We start from the raw sequence: 15706 nt of genomic DNA, 5'->3' as shown, positions 1-15706 counted from the left end.
TATCACACATTAACAGTTCCCATCACCAGATCACACATATAGCTGGCAGCTTTTATTTTGGTCAAAAGATTTTTTAAGCCGCCACCATAACACGGTAGACACTTTTGGCCGGGCCCTACTCTGCTGTAACCTATTAAATATTTGTTAAAATATGCAATACAATTTAGGCATATTTTTATTTATTTTTAAAATGACCAATAATATCACATTCAAAGAACAAATACCGCTACACCATGTCCAGACCACAAATTACCACCACCAGTGATCGAATAATATCACATACAAGGAACAAATACCGCAACACCATGTCCAGACCACATATTACCACCACATAGTGACTGAATACTACAATACTGATCAGTAACAAAAAAACACAATACTATCACCATAAGTGCCATTATACACAGGAGATCTGTACTTAGTATGCAGTGTCTGTGTACAGGTAATAGTGATCACTGGTGGTATTATACACAGGAGCTCTGTATATAATGTATAGGTAATACAGTGATCACTGGTGATACAGAGGACCTCTGTATATAGTATACAGTGTATAGTGTCAGTGTATAGGTAACACACTGACTCACCAGTGACGTCTCTAGGTAAAGTCCTTCATCTTTGTTTTTCATCCAGCACAGACCGCCATCACTTATTCCAGCCAGGGCTCATCTCTGCAGGAAATAGCACAGTTATCTCGAGCTCCGTTTGTAGAACACATTAATTAATTTTTCCCAACTTCTACATTACACCACATGAAGAAAAAAAGGCGACTCTACACAGTAACAGGACCACCCCCCATTTAAAACAGTATACTCAAAAAATAAAATAAGTACATCACTGCAGTAATAATATCCCTTACGGCAGAAGAAGAAAAATATATGCGGCACTCACCCAGTAGAAGCTGTATAAACGTGCTCTTTATTGGAAAGGAAATGTGCATACATCCATTAGGACATCAGGTGTACAGGAGGGTGCGGTGATGGAGGCTGGACGACGGCCGTTTCGCACTGAATGTGCTTCAACGGGTCCACATACTTGATTACCATACGTCATATCCTTATAAAGGTTTCTGACATGCGTAGTCTCACACTACTATCCTGCAAATGTAGCAAATAAAATTGAGAACATAACTGTAACAGTGAATGTGCAAAAACAATAGTAACCAATTTACAGATTGCAACAGAATATTATTTTGAACTATTAATATAGCACTATTTTAACCCCTTCCCGACCTTTGAAGCCACGTAGGCGTCATGAAAGTCGGTGCCAATCCGACCCATGACGCCTATGTGGCGTCATGGAAAGATCGCGTCCCTGCAGATCAGGTGAAAGGGTTAACTCCCATTTCACCCGATCTGCAGGGACGGGGGGAGTGGTAGTTTAGCCCAGGGGGGGTGGCTTCACCCCCCCGTGGCTACGATCGCTCTGATTGGCTGTTGAAAGTGAAACTGCCAATCAGAGCGATTTGTAATATTTCACCTATTAAAACTGGTGAAATATTATGTGACGCCCAGGAGACCGGGGTACCCAGCACCGGACCAATGGGGTCTGTCTCTTGAGGGGGATGTCACGGGTGGCTTGACCCGGTGCTGTGGCCTCAGGCAATGCACAGTGTAAAGGGTATCGTGAGGGAACAGGCACTTACTTGATCAGCAGCAGGTTCTCCCAGCGGTGATGATCCCAATCCTGGATATTTGGCTATTGTCCAAATGAAAGACTGAGGCACTGAAACGTTTAACCAGTTTACTTTAACAAAAAAGGATTTACAACCAGTCCTGTCACCGGAGTCTGTATGGGAACTCTGAGTTACTTTGACCCTGCCGGGGTCTTCGCCTCTTATTGTGCGCAATATCTGTGTGGCCCTGCTGCTGTATGTGAACTGGCTGCCGGCCCAATCTGTCCCCTCCGGGTCCTGGTTCGACGGGCAACCCGAGTCCTTTTATCAGCTTACCCCCTCCGGGAGTACCGCTGAACTCTGTGTCTGTTGCTGCGTCCGACCCTAGTGAAGCTGATATCACCTCACGTTTTTCCGGTTGCTGTATTATATGTAATGAATACAGCCACGGATCCGGTATCCGTCTTTGCGCCTGTTCTGGGTAGTGATTAATGCTACCCGGTTCTCACAATGTCCTTTTTCTCTATCCCTCTTCTCCTCAGGCCGGTGATTTGGGCCTGGAAACCGTCATAGGGCTGTTAGAAATTCAGCTGTATGACCTCTCACTTTCAGCTCCTTAGCCCAACTGCCCAACTGCCAGTTCTTCTCTCAGACCAGAATGGATCAAGGGGAGTCTCTGGAGCTCCCCCTTCTGGCCGGAGGAGGTAGTGCAGTCTTGCTATTTTAGTATTTGTATTCAGTGTCAGTAACTATATTTGTGGCAAATACCTCTAGGGGTGCCACATTCCCCCTTAGTTAAGAACAGTACTCCGGGACTGTGGGACGATAACATTTTGAAATAACAATTAATATGTACAGAGTCTTAAAAATGAAAAGTTACAAAAACCACTCAAGGAAACAAAAATAGAGTTCTGTAAAAAGTCACTTCAAATAGCGTCCATTAATACAGTTCTATCCTTGAAGGTACTAGGAAAGGCACTGCACTTTGTGTCCAAGAATTTAGTTCCATTTTTCCAACGGAGTTATCAATATAACGTCTAAAGAAAGTTCAAAAAGAGCAAAAAGCTAAGTTCAAAAAGCAGTCTTTCCGGAGCTTTGATTTAGTGCCTCCGGGCTGATAAAAAGTTCAAGAATATGCAAGAAGTTCATACAGACAAGTCTCTGTAGGTACTGGGCTTAAACGTTGCAGAATGATAACAATGACTATAGTTTTATAGTTGGTAATCTGCATACCTGGCCGGTAATTGACCCTGGGTACTACGCTGTGATCTACGTTTCAGCAGTATCTCTCCATGTGGTGTACTACTGTCTACTGCGGATGTAGTATCTGCCCGCTCTGCTAAAGATAATTTCACGACTATGGAGTTGGCAAGTCCACCGTGAATGGGATCACTCTGATCAGGAATCTGTTCTTCCTGGCCTGGAATCTCCTGTAGTACAGGGTCAGCCTCTTCCTGTCTTGGGACTTCTGGTATTGGGTTCGGTGTTGGGTAAAAGGCCACCATGGGAACCACTACTGCACCATGGTATGTTAGTAGGGTTTTGGGAAAGTCTCCTATACAGGTGTGACACATTTCCTCTTCTTTTTCCTTTACTGGTTGGACCTGCATGGGTTGAATAACTTCTGGTTCTGGCTGGACAACTTCTGTCTCTTTCAATGCTTCCGGACATAATTTAAGATTGTCTCTTGACACTAGTACAGATGATAAGCCCCCATTTTTGCTAATGAGGCACATTTTAGGATTATACATTCTTGTTGGTAAAACTGTGTAGGGTACGGCTTCCCACTGATTGTCTAGTTTATTGGTTCGACGATTTCTCTTGAGCACTTGGTCACCCGGTCTTAATGGGGTCGCTAGAGCATTCTGGTTGAAAGTTCGCTCTTGTCTTTCTCTAGTTTGCTGAAGGCTTCTTTCCACACTCTCTTGCACTTGGCGATACTGCTTTTGCCGTATGATATCCCAATTGGAGTCTTGGACTTCTGCGTCTGGTTTCAGAATTCCCATTTCTAGATCGATTGGTAATTGGCCGGGTCTTGCACGCATAAGGTAAGCTGGGGTGCAATTGGTGGAACTCACCGGGACATGATTATACAGATCCACCAAGTCAGGCAATTTCTCTGGCCATTGATTCCTTTCTGTCTCAGGTAAAGTCTTTAGTAGGTCTATTACAATATGGTTCATCTTCTCGCATAAGCCGTTTGTTTGTGGATGATAGGCCGTCGTCCGGATCTTTTTGCAACCATACATATTACAGAATTCTCTGAAGATCTCTGATTCAAAGGCTGTACCTTGGTCGGTGAGAACCTGTTATGGATATCCATGGGGTCTACAAAAGTACGTTTGGAACGCTTTGGCCGCTGTTTTTGCTGTCAGATCTTTTACGGGTACTACTACCAAGAAGCGTGAATAATGGTCCACGATGGTCAAGGCATAGACATAGCCGGACCGGCTTGGTGTCAACTTCACGTGGTCCATGGCTACAAGTTCAAGTGGTTGTTTGGTGATTATGGGCTGCAGTGGTGCTCTTTGGTTCTTTTGATCGTTTCTTCTGAGGTTGCACGGGCCACAATTTCTGCACCACTGTTCGATTGATTTTCTCATCCCGACCCAATAAAATCTTTCTCTTAGAAGTACTTCTAACTTTTTCCAACCGAAGTGACCAGCACCATTATGGTAAGCTTCGAGGACCATCTTGACATCTTGTTTAGGCACGATAATCTGTCAAACCAATTCATGTGTTTTCGGATTGGTGTACCTTCTACAGAGCTTCCCTTGATACAGGAACATTTTGCCTCTCTCTTTCCAGAGTTGATGCGTCTCTTCTGGGGCATCCTCATCGGGATATGCATTTTGCTCAGTTAACAGTTCCTTCACCAACTTCACAGCCGGATTGCTGTCTTGGGTGTCAGCCCATCTATGGTGTGCTAACGGATTAAAATTCACCTCTTGTTGTTTCTGATAGGTACTTGACTGATGATGTTTTGCCTTGGGATGATGGAAGGCTGGTAGTTCAATTTCTTCAAGCTCCCCTGTTATGATAGGCAATTCAGTAACACAATGTACATAGCGATCAGAGCACATACAGTGATCTGACAACAACCCAAAATAATAGAACGAGCTCTGAGACGTGGAAACTCTGTAGACCGCAATTCCTGATCCTCTCCAAACACAACTAGAGGCAGCTGTGGATTGCGCCTAACGCTCCCTATGCAACTCGGCACAGCCTGAGAAACTAACTAGCCTGAAGATAGAAAAATAAGCCTACCTTGCCTCAGAGAAATACCCCAAAGGAAAAGGCAGCCCCCCACATATAATGACTGTGAGTAAGATGAAAAGACAAACGTAGGGATGAAATAGATTCAGCAAAGTGAGGCCCGATATTCTAGACAGAACGAGGATAGGAAAGATAACTTTGCGGTCTACACAAATCCCTAAAGAAAACCATGCAAAGGGGGCAAAAAGACCCTCCGTACTGAACTAACGGCACGGAGGTACACCCTTTGCGTCCCAGAGCTTCCAGCAAAACAAATAGACAAGCTGGACAGAAAAAATAGCAACAAATAGCAAAGAAGCACTTAGCTATGCAGAGCAGCAGGCCACAGGAATGATCCAGAGAAACACAAGTCCAACACTGGAACATTGACAGGAAGCATAGATCAAAGCATCAGGTGGAGTTAAGTAGAGAAGCAGCTAACGACCTCACCAGATCACCTGAGGGAGGAAACTCAGAAGCTGCAGTACCATTTTCCTCCACAAACGGAAGCTCCCAGAGAGAATCAGCCGAAGTACCACTTGTGACCACAGGAGTGAACTCTGCCACAGAATTCACAACAGTACCCCCTCTTGAGGAGGGGTCACCAAACCCTCACCAGAGCCCCCAGGCCGACCAGGATGAGCCACATGAAAGGCACGAACAAGATCGGGAGCATGGACATCAGAGGCAAAAACCCAGGAATTATCTTCCTGAGCATAACCCTTCCATTTAACCAGATACTGGAGTTTCCGTCTTGAAACACGAGAATCCAAAATCTTCTCCACAATATACTCCAATTCCCCCTCCACCAAAACCGGGGCAGGAGGCTCAACAGATGGGACCATAGGTGCCACGTATCTCCGCAACAATGACCTATGGAATACGTTATGTATGGAAAAAGAATCTGGAAGGGTCAGACGAAAAGACACAGGATTAAGAACCTCAGAAATCCTATACGGACCAATAAAACGAGGTTTAAACTTAGGAGAGGAAACCTTCATAGGAATATGACGAGAAGATAACCAAACCAGATCCCCAACACGAAGTCGGGGACCCACACGGCGTCTGCGATTAGCGAAAAGTTGAGCCTTCTTCTGGGACAAGGTCAAATTGTCCACTACCTGAGTCCAAATCTGCTGCAACCTGTCCACCACAGTATCCACACCAGGACAGTCCGAAGACTCAACCTGTCCTGAAGAGAAACGAGGATGGAACCCAGAATTGCAGAAAAACGGCGAAACCAAGGAAGCCGAGCTGGCCCGATTATTAAGGGCGAACTCAGCCAAAGGCAAAAAGGACACCCAGTCATCCTGATCAGCAGAAACAAAGCATCTCAGATATGTTTCCAAGGTCTGATTGGTTCGTTCGGTCTGGCCATTAGTCTGAGGATGGAAAGCCGAGGAAAAAGACAAGTCAATGCCCATCCTACCACAAAAGGCTCGCCAAAACCTCGAAACAAACTGGGAACCTCTGTCAGAAACAATATTCTCTGGAATGCCATGCAAACGAACCACATGCTGGAAGAACAAAGGCACCAAATCAGAGGAGGAAGGCAATTTAGACAAGGGTACCAGATGGACCATCTTAGAAAAGCGATCACAGACCACCCAAATGACTGACATCTTTTGAGAAACGGGAAGGTCCGAAATAAAATCCATAGAGATATGTGTCCAAGGCCTCTTCGGGACCGGCAAGGGCAAAAGCAACCCACTGGCACGAGAACAGCAGGGCTTAGCCCGAGCACAAATCCCACAGGACTGCACAAAAGTACGCACATCCCGCGACAGAGAGGGCCACCAAAAGGATCTAGCCACTAACTCTCTGGTACCAAAAATTCCAGGATGACCAGCCAACACCGAACAATGAAGTTCAGAGATAACTCTATTCGTCCACCTATCAGGGACAAACAGTTTCTCCGCTGGGCAACGATCAGGTTTATTAGCCTGAAATTTTTGCAGCACCCGCCGCAAATCAGGGGAGATGGCAGACACAATTACTCCTTCCTTGAGGATACCCGCTGGCTCAGATAAACCCAGAGAGTCGGGCACAAAACTCCTAGACAGAGCATCCGCCTTCACATTTTTAGAGCCCGGAAGGTACGAAATCACAAAGTCAAAACGGGCAAAAAACAACGACCAACGAGCTTGTCTAGGATTCAAGCGCTTGGCAGACTCGAGATAAGTCAAGTTCTTATGATCAGTCAATACCACCACGCGATGCTTAGCTCCTTCAAGCCAATGACGCCACTCCTCGAATGCCCACTTCATGGCCAGCAACTCTCGGTTGCCCACATCATAATTTCGCTCAGCAGGCGAAAACTTCCTGGAAAGGAAAGCGCATGGTTTCATCACTGAGCAACCAGAACCTCTCTGCGACAAAACAGCCCCTGCTCCAATCTCAGAAGCATCAACCTCGACCTGGAACGGAAGAGAAACATCTGGTTGACACAACACAGGGGCAGAAGAAAAACGACACTTCAACTCTTGAAAAGCTTCCACAGCAGCAGAAGACCAATTGACCAAATCAGCACCCTTCTTGGTCAAATCGGTCAATGGTTTGGCAACACTAGAAAAATTGCAGATGAAGCGACTATAAAAATTAGCAAAGCCCAGGAACTTTTGCAGACTTTTCAGAGATGTCGGCTGAGTCCAATCATGGATGGCTTGGACCTTAACCGGATCCATCTCGATAGTAGAAGGGGAAAAGATGAACCCCAAAAATGAAACCTTCTGCACACCAAAGAGACACTTTGATCCCTTCACAAACAAAGAATTAGCACGCAGGACCTGAAAAACCGTTCTGACCTGCTTCACATGAGACTCCCAATCATCCGAGGAGATCAAAATGTCATCCAAGTACACAATCAGGAATTTATCCAGGTACTCACGGAAGATGTCATGCATAAAGGATTGAAACACTGATGGAGCATTGGCAAGTCCGAACGGCATCACTAGATACTCAAAATGACCCTCGGGCGTATTAAATGCAGTTTTCCATTCATCGCCTTGCCTGATTCTCACCAGATTATACGCACCACGAAGATCTATCTTAGTGAACCAACTAGCCCCCTTAATCCGAGCAAACAAATCAGATAACAATGGCAAGGGGTACTGAAATTTAACAGTGATCTTATTAAGAAGGCGGTAATCTATACACGGTCTCAGCGAACCATCCTTCTTGGCTACAAAAAAGAACCCTGCTCCTAATGGCGACGATGACGGGCGAATATGCCCCTTCTCCAGGGATTCCTTCACATAACTGCGCATAGCGGTGTGCTCAGGCACGGATAAATTAAACAGTCGACCTTTTGGGAATTTACTACCAGGAATCAAATTGATAGCACAATCACAATCCCTATGCGGAGGCAGGGCATCGGACTTGGGCTCATCAAATACATCCCGGTAATCAGACAAGAACTCTGGAACCTCAGAAGGGGTGGATGACGAAATTGACAGAAATGGAACATCACCATGTACCCCCTGACAACCCCAGCTGGACACCAACATGGAATTCCAATCCAATACTAGATTATGGGCTTGTAGCCATGGCAACCCCAACACGACCACATCATGCAGATTATGCAACACCAGAAAGCGAATAACCTCCTGATGTGCAGGAGCCATGCACATGGTCAGCTGGGTCCAGTATTGAGGCTTATTCTTGGCCAAAGGTGTAGCATCAATTCCTCTCAATGGAATAGGACACTGCAAGGGCTCCAATAAAAACCCACAACGTTTAGCATAATCCAAGTCCATCAAATTCAGGGCAGCGCCTGAATCCACAAACGCCATGACAGAATACGACGACAAGGAGCATATCAAGGTAACGGACAGAAGAAATTTTGACTGTACAGTACCAATGGCGGCAGACCTAGCGAACCGCTTAGTGCGCTTAGGACAATCAGAGATAGCATGAGTGGAATCACCACAGTAGAAACACAGCCCATTCAGACGTCTGTGTTCTTGCCGTTCAACTCTGGTCATAGTCCTATCGCACTGCATAGGCTCAGGTTTAATCTCAGGTAATACCGCCAAATGGTACACAGATTTACGCTCACGCAAGCGTCGACCGATCTGAATGGCCAAAGACATACACTCATTCAAACCAGCGGGCATAGGAAATCCCACCATGACATCCTTAATGGCTTCAGAGAGACCCTTTCTGAAAATGGCTGCAAGCGCAGATTCATTCCATTAGGTGAGCACGGACCATTTTCTAAATTTCTGGCAATATAGCTCTATCTCATCCTGAGCCTGACAAAGAGCCAGCAAATTTTTTCTGTCTGATCTACTGAATTAGGCTCATCGTACAGCAATCCAAGCGCCAGGAAAAACGCATCGATATCACTCAATGCAGGATCTCCTGACGCAAGAGAAAATGCCCAGTCCTGAGGGTCGCCACGCAAAAAAGAAATGACGATCCTAACCTGTTGCGCTGGGTCACCAGAGGAGCGAGGTTTCAAAGCCAGAAACAGTTTACAATTATTCTTGAAACTCAGAAATTTAGTTCTATCTCCAAAAAACAAATCTGGAATAGGAATTCTCGGTTCTAACAAAGAATTCTGAACTACAAAATTTTGAATATCTTGAACTCTTGCCGTGAGCTGATCTACACATGAAGACAGACCTTTAATGTCCATTGTAACACCTGTGTCCTGAACCACCCAAATGTCTAGGGGAAAAAAAAGACAAATCACAGTGCAAAGGAAAAAAAATGGTCTCAGAACTTCTTTTTTCCCTCTATTGAGAATCATTAGTACTTTTGGCTTCCTGTACTGTTATGATAGGCAATTCAGTAACACAATGTACATAGCGATCAGAGCACATACAGTGATCTGACAACAACCCAAAATAATAGAACGAGCTCTGAGACGTGGAAACTCTGTAGACCGCAATTCCTGATCCTCTCCAAACACAACTAGAGGCAGCTGTGGATTGCGCCTAACGCTCCCTATGCAACTCGGCACAGCCTGAGAAACTAACTAGCCTGAAGATAGAAAAATAAGCCTACCTTGCCTCAGAGAAATACCCCAAAGGAAAAGGCAGCCCCCCACATATAATGACTGTGAGTAAGATGAAAAGACAAACGTAGGGATGAAATAGATTCAGCAAAGTGAGGCCCGATATTCTAGACAGAACGAGGATAGGAAAGATAACTTTGCGGTCTACACAAAACCCTAAAGAAAACCACGCAAAGGGGGCAAAAAGACCCTCCGTACCGAACTAACGGCACGGAGGTACACCCTTTGCGTCCCAGAGCTTCCAGCAAAACAAATAGACAAGCTGGACAGAAAAAATAGCAACAAATTGCAAAGAAGCACTTCTTCTTCTACATCTCTCAAGTGTGGCATCCGGGATAGGGCATCGGCATTTCCATTCTTGCGACCTGCTCGATACTTGATCTTGAAGTTGTAATTAGATAACCGGGCTATCCATCGCTGTTCTAACGCACCTAATTTGGCTGTGTCCAGGTGGGTCAACGGATTGTTGTCAGTATAGACAACAAATTCTGCAGCAGCCAGATAGTGTTTGAAACGTTCAGTCACAGCCCAAACTACTGCCAGTAGTTCCAATTTGAAGGAGCTGTAATTCTCTGAATTTCTTTCAGTTGGCCGGAGCTTTCTACTTGCAAAGGCGATGACTTTCTCCCGACCTTCTTGCTTTTGTGACAACACCGCTCCTAGTCCAACATTACTGGCATCGGTGTAGAGGATGAAAGGTTGATGGTAATCTGGGTATGCCAGAACCTCTTCTCCGGTTAGTGCCTTCTTTAGTTGTTCAAAGGAGTCTTCCCTTTCATCGTTCCACTGAAAAGGAGGGTTTCGGTTTGAAGGTTTCTTCGTCTGCCCTACCAAGGTGTCTTGCAAGGGTGCTGCCAATTTGGTAAATCCTTTTATAAATCTGCGATAGTAACCCACCAATCCCAGGAATTGCCTCACTTCTTTTGCGTTGGTAGGTCTTGGCCAATCCCTTATGGCGCTTATTTTCTCGGAATCCGGTGCTACTCCCTCCGAACTCACGATGTGTCCCAGGTACTGTACCTTTGGCTTGAGAAGGTGACATTTGGATGGCTTGATTTTCATGCCATACCTGGATAAGGCTTCAAACACTTCTGCCAGGTCTATTAAGTGTTGTTCGTAAGTCTTTGAGTAGACGATCACATCATCTAGGTACAGGAGGACGGTCTCGAAGTTCTTGTGTCCGAGGCAGCATTCCATCAGCCGCTGGAAGGTACCGGATGCCTTGCAGAGTCCGAATGGCATGCGATTAAATTCACATAGACCCATTGGTGTGGTGAATGCCGTCTTTTCCTTATCTCTCTCAGCCACAGGGACTTGCCAATACCCGCTTGTTAAGTCTAAGGTGGAAAAATAATTAGCAGATTTCAAAGCAGTCAAGGACTCTTCTATCCTAGGCAAGGGGTAGGCGTCTTTATGGGTGATGTTATTAATCCGCCGGTAGTCTACGCACATTCTCATGGTTCCGTCCTTTTTTTTGACAAGCAATAGAGGGGCCGCCCAGGGGCTACATCTGTCTCTTATTACCCCGGCCTGTTTCATCTCCCTCAGCATATCTTTTGCACATTGATAGTGAGCGGGCGGTATGGGTCTATATCATTCTTTTATTGGGGGATGGTTACTGGTGGGGATTGTGTGTTCTACCCCTTCTATCCGTCCGAAGTCCAATGGGTGTTTACTGAAGACTTGTTCATATTCCGTCACTAGCCTATACACCCCTTGTTTTTGATGGGTAGGTGTTGAATTTCTGCCCACGTGTAGCTGTTGACACCAATCCTCCAATTCTCCGTCTGAGCCGTTGCCTTCCACCTGACAGGTTGGTTCTAAGGGCTCAATGGTTGTGATGGCATTGTTGTCAACAGTATATAGCTTTGCCACTGTAGCATACCTTGGCAAAGTGACCTCTTCCTCTCCACAGTTCAAAAGTCGTACCGGCACTCGTCCCCGGTGTACCTCGACTACCCCTCGTGCTGTGAGTATAGTGGGCCTGCTGTCGGTGTACACTGGTTCTATTAAGGCTTGATAATCTCGTCCCTTAGTACCAATGGCTGCTCTACACCATACCAGCATTTCTGTTTTTGGTGGGATTACAATAGATGTTGGATCACTTACCCTCACACTGCCGATTTCTCCACCTGCAACTTCTACCTGTTGCCTTAACAGCAATACTCTTATTTCCCTCCGGAGAACTCTCTGCTGGTAGGATTGGGCAGTTTCAGCAATTTGCTGTAAGACAGAAATAACTTCGGCAAAGCAGTTCTCTAACACATTCATTCCTATCAATACAGTTGGTTCACAGTTCCGCCGGTCAACATCAACAACAATTATACCCTGTTTCTTCAATTCTACTTTACCAATCTTTATGGTCATCTCCCTGAATCCTAGTTTCGGTACCAACTTACCATTACTGGCCCATATATCTAGTTCAACATCAGAGGGCCCTTTATCAATATCTGCATCAGCCCAGTACTTCTTATAAAGGATATACGGTATAGATGAAATCTGGGAACCTGTGTCCAGCAAAGCGTTGAGGGGCATTCCGTCCAGCACGATAGGGATAATGGGTCGTCCTCCGATGTACCTGTCGTGCCAGGGTGTTGGGCCTTGAAAGTTCATTCCTGCGAAGCGGCCCGCATTCCCAGGGGATTCCCGTTTAAATCACAATCTCGTGCAAAGTGGCCTGGCTGCTGGCAACGGCGGCAAATGGGCTGTCCATCCGGTTGGTAGCGGTCGCGGGGTCGTCCTCTCCATGTCGGGTATCTCCGGGGTCTCATCCATGGAACATCTTCTCTACGGTTTGCCAACTCCATCTTGGGTCCTCTCATCTCCTGCATGGTTTTAGCCATTGAAGCAACAACATCAGTTAAAGAGTCAAGCTTTTGTTGAAGAGCCTCATTAGTACTGGGCCCCAGGGGCTTAGCAATGGCCCCGGACATAGCTGATGTCACTGGCACTCCCTGTTGTTGAGGTGTCTCTGCCATGGGTTGCGCAGAATCCTGATCCCGAGGTGCCTCTGCCAGCTGGAGACGTATAGCGCTCTCCTTTAATTGGGCAAATGTCAATTCAGGGTTCTTAAAAACAAGCATGCTCACATGCCCCCGGTGAGAAGGGGTATAGAGTCCCTCAATAAATTGATCTCTTAGCAGTTTATCCGCTCCGGTGTTAAAAATGGGTTCAGCCAGTGTAAGTGATTTAAGGGCTTCCTGCAGGTTTAAGGCAAAGTCTCTCACGCCCTCATTAGCTTTTTGTTTGCAATTAAAGAATCATATTTTAGCTTTGCTGCTGGCAGTGGTTTCAAATGTAGCTTTTAATCCAGCAAATATGCGTTCAACAGTGCCTTTCAGATCAGCTGCCCATGCTGTGATTTCTCGCTTAGCATGGCCACTTAACTGCATCATCAGGAGACTAACACGCTGAACTTCACCCACGGGGAACATGTCAAAATGGGCCAGCATCTTTTCTCTGAAATCGTCAAGGGTATTAGGCTCACCTTCATACATTGGAAGCCATGGGCCACCCGGGGTATATGGCATCAGCACCGGCATGATGGGCGCCACTCCTTGCACCGCTGCGCTACCGGACTCTCTATCGACACTCTGTCTTTCAGCTGCATTAGCGTCGCCGGGTGCTGCGGCGTCTCCGTGCTGCGACATACTGTGCCCCCTTAGTTAATCCGGACCCTTCCGGTCCTCCGCTTCCGTCGGGATAGTGTAGATTCGTTCCGCTGTGCAGCAGGATCGGTTTTCCCCTTGCTCTGACGTCAGAGCGCTCAGCTTGGTGCCGCCCACAATGACACGCCCCCTGCTGCTCCCGCCCGCCGCGCACTCTGTAATGGCGGTTTCTGACGTTTTTCAGTCAGACTGGGGTTCAGGTGATGGCGTAGCTCAATTAACAGTCTCGTGCCTAACGGTTATGAGGTGATTACCTCAGGGGTTGGCGGCCATCTTTACTCCATTATAACCAATGGGGAAAAGTCACTTTCAATAGTTTTCAATGGGGAATGGATTTTTCTTTAATAAAGTCAATTTTCAAGATTTTTCATCCAAGTTTTCACAGTTTTGGGCTCCAATCATGGCACACAATACCCGGTATACGGGCTGGCTCTATCCTGTTCGTGACGCCAATTGTGACGCCCAGGAGACCGGGGTACCCAGCACCGGACCAATGGGGTCTGTCTCTTGAGGGGGATGTCACGGGTGGCTTGACCCGGTGCTGTGGCCTCAGGCAATGCACAGTGTAAAGGGTATCGTGAGAGAACAGGCACTTACTTGATCAGCAGCAGGTTCTCCCAGCGGTGATGATCCCAATCCTGGATAGATGGCTATTGTCCAAATGAAAGACTGAGGCACTGAAACGTTTAACCAGTTTACTTTAACAAAAAAAGGATTTACAACCAGTCCTGTCACCGGAGTCTGTATGGGAACTCTGAGTTACTTTGACCCTGCCGGGGTCTTCGCCTCTTATTGTACGCAATATCTGTGTGGCCCTGCTGCTGTATGTGAACTGGCTGCCGGCCCAATCTGTCCCCTCCGGGTCCTGGTTCGACGGGCAACCCGAGTCCTTTTATCGGCTTACCCCCTCCGGGAGTACCGCTGAACTCTGTGTCTGTTGCTGCGTCCGACCCTAGTGAAGCTGATATCACCTCACGTTTTTCCGGTTGCTGTATTATATGTAATGAATACAGCCACGGATCCGGTATCCGTCTTTGCGCCTGTTCTGGGTAGTGATTAATGCTACCCGGTTCTCACAATGTCCTTTTTCTCTATCCCTCTTCTCCTCAGGCCGGTGATTTGGGCCTGGAAACCGTCATAGGGCTGTTAGAAATTCAGCTGTATGACCTCTCACTTTCAGCTCCTTAGCCCAACTGCCCAACTGCCAGTTCTTCTCTCAGACCAGAATGGATCAAGGGGAGTCTCTGGAGCTCCCCCTTCTGGCCGGAGGAGGTAGTGCAGTCTTGCTATTTTAGTATTTGTATTCAGTGTCAGTAACTATATTTGTGGCAAATACCTCTAGGGGTGCCACATTTACAATCCAGCCATGGCCGATGCTGCAATATCATCGGCCATGGCTGGAAACACTAATGTGCCTCCACCCCACCGATCGCCCCCCCAGTCCTCCGATCAGTGCTATGCACTGCTCCGTCCTGTGCTCTGCTCCCCCCGTGCTCCAATCACCCCCCGTGCACCGATCCAACCCCCCTGCACTCCGATCCACCCCCGTGCTCCGATCCAACCCCCGTGCTCCGTTCCACCACCCCATACTCCGTTCCACCCCCCGTGCTCCGATCCACCACCCCCGCGCTCCGATCCACCCCCCCATGCTCCGATCCCCCCCGTGCTCTCCCCCCACCCCATCATACTTACCGATCCTGCCGGGGTCCGTCCGTCTTCTCCTTGGGCGCCGCCATCTTCCAAAATGGCGGGCGCATGCGCAGTGCGCCCGCCGAATCTGCCGGCCGGCAGATTTGTTCCAAAGTGCATTTTGATCACTGAGATATAATCTATCACAGTGATCAAAATAAAAAAAAATAATAAATGACCCCCTTCCCCTTTGTCACCCCCATAGGTAGGGACAATAAAAAAATAAAGAATTTTTTTTTTCCACTAAGGTTAGAATAGGGTTAGGGTTAGGGTACGGTATGTGCACACGTATTCTGTTCCTCTGCGGATTTTTCCGCTGCGGATTTGATAAATCCGCAGTGCTAAACCGCTGCAGATTTATGGCGGATTTACCGCGGTTTTTCTGCGCATTTCACTGCGGTTTTACAACTATTTTCTATTGGAGCAGTTGTAAAACCGCTGCGGAATCCGCAGAAAGAAGTG

Source organism: Ranitomeya imitator, chromosome 9 (genome assembly GCF_032444005.1).
Source record: "Ranitomeya imitator isolate aRanImi1 chromosome 9, aRanImi1.pri, whole genome shotgun sequence".
NCBI classification, from domain to species: domain Eukaryota; kingdom Metazoa; phylum Chordata; class Amphibia; order Anura; family Dendrobatidae; genus Ranitomeya; species Ranitomeya imitator.
The sequence above is the reverse complement of the archived record's forward strand: the minus strand, read 5'-3'. Positions refer to the sequence as shown.